Source organism: Numida meleagris, chromosome 1 (genome assembly GCF_002078875.1).
Source record: "Numida meleagris isolate 19003 breed g44 Domestic line chromosome 1, NumMel1.0, whole genome shotgun sequence".
In the NCBI taxonomy this organism is placed as follows: domain Eukaryota; kingdom Metazoa; phylum Chordata; class Aves; order Galliformes; family Numididae; genus Numida; species Numida meleagris.
In genome coordinates, this window is record NC_034409.1 from 49,465,069 (window position 1) to 49,469,671 (window position 4,603).

The following is a 4,603-nucleotide window of genomic DNA, read 5'->3' on the forward strand; positions in this document are numbered from 1 at the left end:
TGGTGTAAACATAATATTTATTATTTTCATGAGCCACTTGACTGAAGATGCATGGTAGTCACATTTCATCTTCAAACTGAAACTGAAAAGAAAATGAAGAATAATATTGTCTATCTGTAGGGGCCTCAGGTTGTGAAACTGGGCCAAACAACTTTGCAATTGCAAAAAACAACAACAGTGAAATACATTCCTAAGAAATGTCCCATTAATTTTGCTGCCCAGTAGCAAAAATAGCTTTTAATTCCTGAAGTATAGCAACATAGCCTAGAATGTCTAGGAACTAGAGAGCTTCATTTGTAATTGTCCTAGTGTACGCAACAACAGTTACGGTTGAAACCCCCAGTAGCTTACTGTTTTTCTCAAGCATATGCTTCTCAGTTTTCTAAAGACCAGATGCAAAAGACCTCGTGTATCAAAGAAGATCATGGTACATTTTGTCCAATGCCAAGCTCCCCTTGATAGTAACACCTGTAGCAGTGAAGTGTGACTTTATAGAAATATTGCAGCATGCTGGGACACATGTGCTGTGGACAGAGTCTGTTGCTGCAGGCTCTCTCTGACTCCCCATTCATCAGGTGCCGTGCAGAGCTGATGAGCATGATCCAGAGTCTCAGAGTGAGAGGAGGCAGCAGCACTTCACCATCAGTGCATGAGCTATAGGTGATGTAAAATGAAACAAAAAGCTGTTAAGTAAGTCTAAATTTCTCATCATGAGACGCTGTCTTTCTGAATCAGGAATCCATAGTTTGTTTATTCCTGAAGTGTTTCATTGTTAGTGCTGCTGTCAGATAAAACAATTCAGTTCCACAGGCCTGCTATCTCACTACCCTGAAGCCTATGACATCATCTACAAAATCAGAATTGCATATTAACAAATCAGCATATAAATACACATAGTTAAGTGTGGAGCAGGGGAAATTCACACCTTTATTTGTAACTGCATTGCACTATTAAATATTAAATAGCTAGAGAGGGCACATGCAGAAGTGGAATATATAAAAGATGTTGCTTTCAGCAGCACAGTTGAGAGTATAAAATATTAGCGTTCTATGCTTGATAATATTAAATGTACTTTCAGCTTAAACTCACAGTCTCTTCACAAACAAATTTATTCTTTTCCATACATCTGATAAAAGAGGGTACCTCTTTTCTAATGAATCAGACCACAATTTGACCAACTGGTGCTGGTGGTAGTGATAAACAGGGAACAGAAAGACAGGAAAGTTTATCACATACTAAAAACCAGGAATAAAATTCTACAGTTTAGAAAAGCTATAAAGTGGGCTCATGAATTATGAAAAGAATTTATGGCCACAGTTCTTTGTACTTTACAGTAAAATTCTAATGTCTGAAAAATTTGGGAAAGCTTTTACAACAAAAGAATTGAAGAGGGAGGGAGCTCTAAATCCGAGGCCTCACAAATTTGCTTTCAGCACTGTGGCAGTGAGTCAGGCTAGACGGTTGCTTCTGGCATGGCTCCTCAGCCACTGCTCCCTGAAAATATCTTCTTCACAGGTAGCAGCAAAGTTTATACTAAAATGGCAATTCTAAAATGCTAAACAAAAGATCCATAGAATATATCTAGTGCCAGAAATTCAGACTGCCATGAGGGGATTTAATAAAATAATTAGAAATTTTTTCTCATTTCACAATTTGAATGGAAATGTAATGGAAAAAAGCTCAAAATTGGTCTATCTTGTGAGATAAACAGAGACTGCAATGTAATGCCTGGAGTATAAATAAACTCAGCAAAATAAAAAAGATACGTTATGAACTTGTGGAACTGATTTCTGTTAAGTGATACAGAAATCACATATATTTAATTCTTCAGGTCTGAGTGAGCTGCCATTGTCATAGGAAGGTGGTGTACTGGGGCAGCTTCTTTCACATCATATGGAGGATGGGCTGCAACAGGCAGTTCTAATACAGAGACTACAAACCCCATTAGGCTTCCTGACTGCTGTAATTCAGTACATTCACATTGCATGACATTCAGTTTTCACAATATGCCCTTGACACATTTTTTCAAAGGACAAATGGAAAGCCTGAAATCTCTGTGCCATTCAGTATTTTTTCATAGCTTTTAATAGCTGTTGTCACATATTACTTGCTAAACAGAACATTCCCAAACTTTCGTTTTTTTTTCATCAGTATTTTCAGATATTTCTGAACTCAAATTTCTGTAATTGTGTGCCTGTTTGAGACATAAGCATCACACCTGAAAGCAGTACTTCATATAGAAACACAGAATCATAGAATCACCAAGGTTGGAAAGGACCAAGATCATCGAGTCCAACTATCCACCTACCACCACCATTTCCCCACTAAACCATGTCCCTTAGTACAACATCTAGGCATTTCTTGAACACCTCCAGGGACAGTGACTCAACCACCTCCATGGGCATCCCATTCCACCAGCTGACCACTGTTTTGGAGAAGAGGTTTTTCCTAATATCCACCCTGAACCTCCTCTGGTGCAATCTGAGGCCATTCCCTCTCATCCTATTGCTGGTTATGTGAGAGAACAGGCTAACCTCAACCTTGTCACAACCTCCTTTCACGTAGCTGTAAGTACCTATAAGGTGTCCCCTGAGCCTCCTCTTCTCCGTATTAAACTATCCCAGTTCCCTCTATCGCTCCTCATAAGACTTGTGCTCCAAACCCCTCACCAGTTTTACTGCCTTTCTCTGCACACACTCCAGGGACTCAATGTATATTTCTGGTAGTGAGGGGCCCAAAACTGAACACAGTACTCAAGGTGCAGCCTCACCAGGGGATAATCACCTCACCACTCCTGCTGGCAACATATAATACAGAAATACAGACAGACAAGCTAATAGTATTCTACTAACATCAGTATCATTTCTCTTATGTTTCTGTTTGTCTTCTCCTTTTGTTTGTTTCACTCCTTTATTTTCTAATTGTTATTTCATACTCAGTGAAGATTTACATGTTCCTGTCCATCATAACTGCCATATCTCTGTCTGGAGGAATCAGTCAATGTAGAAGGCATCATCAAGGCTCCATATTCCACCTTCTCCTTCCAATCTGTCATCTAGCACACAAAAACAAAGAAATTTAACTGTCATTATACAGCCACCCGGTTGTCCAGTTGTCTCCATCAGCTTCCTCTAGATGTCTTGTGACCTCTTCTGTTGGATACTAAAGTCTAGATCTAAGCAAGTCTCTGAAAACAAATTCTGTTTTAAGGAATTACATATTACATATTAGTATTATTGATGCTACTGAAAAATGAAAAGTCATATCCCCGTTGTTATTTTGATAGCTCTCAAAACACATTGAAAAGATAAGTGTTTAGACAGGGAGACATGGCTTTATTTTTGTGCAGGGTGCAGGGTGGGTAATCTCCACAAATCAAGCACTCTTGAGTCTCTACACTGGGTTTATAATCCAAAACGTTTCACTACACACCTAGCTAACACATAAGTCACATCTACCTGTTACACATTCATAGGATTGATGTAAGTACAAGGTCACAAGGTCACACTAATACAATTAAGTATTCCACACTTGTACAGGGGGCTTTGGTGGTCACGTGGGGAGGCGTCCACCTACTCTGTCCATGTTTGGGCACAGGTTTTCTGAGGACACTTGGTCTCCACCTGGCTTCTACTGATTTGTAGCTGTTTTGGACTTGCACTCCTATTTCAAGGATGTTGCTCTTATTACCTAAGTCTGGTGGTCAGGAAGGATATTTATCATAGATAAGCAGTACATCTGAAAGTAACTACAACTTTGAGCAAGCACCTTAATTAGGCAGAATGGCAGATATTCATGGAGATTGCTCTTATTAAGTTGTGCATCTGGAATTTATAAGCAGAACTGAAGCTTTGAGAAAAAAGAGCAAATAAAAAGTTCTAAGACATCACAATGACGTGATTGTAGAAGGCAATCACATGAAGGTGATGCGCTTAGAAAGTTCTTTCCAAGTTTAGTCTCCACCAAGAAAACAAAATGCGAGGCAGGGACTTCCTTTAACTCTCACATGGCCACGCACTGTTCGTGGCCTCCGGCTGTACCGCCCCGCAGCAAGGGGAGAGCAGGGACAGATATACACATGTGTACACGGCATTCAAAGGAAAGCTCCAGCACCCTGCAGCACTGGGCAACGCCACCATAGTGCTCCCAGCGCATTCTACAGAAGCCCATTCGTGCTCTCCCACCTCGGCTAATCCCTTGGCCTCCCATTTCCTGGTTGGGGGCTCGGTTTCACGGCCGCCTCCCACTCCGTCCCCTCCCCCACGACAGCTCCCTTCCCCTCCCCCACCCAGCGGCTGTTCTCCAAACTCTCCAGAGAGGCCTCGTGCCCGGAGCCTCCGTTGCTAAGCAACACCGCTTACCTCATGCGCGTTGCCGTGGTAACGGCTCCCGGCGGGCGGGCCGCCATGGCAGCGCCTCACGCGGAGCCGTCGGGGCCCGCGCAGTACGTGGGGCCCCGCACCGCCTCACCTCGCCTGTGGCCGCGGGGAGCGCGGGCCTTCTTCCCTCCGTCTTTGGGCCGCACAGGCATTAAGAACAGGCAGCACTCCCGGCGCTTTCAGGCAAGGCTGTGCTGAAACAGTTCATGAGCTTCACCGTGGGC

The 4,603-nt window shown here is 42.7% G+C and overlaps 1 long non-coding RNA gene across 1 annotated transcript; it reads right to left on the reverse strand.

Moving 5' to 3' along the window:
• On the reverse strand, positions 909 to 4,282 carry LOC110389121. The gene is made up of 2 exons (XR_002433072.1): positions 4,185 to 4,282; positions 909 to 3,055 (listed from the first exon to the last, which is right to left on the reverse strand). It is a non-coding gene; the product is annotated as an uncharacterized LOC110389121 (long non-coding RNA).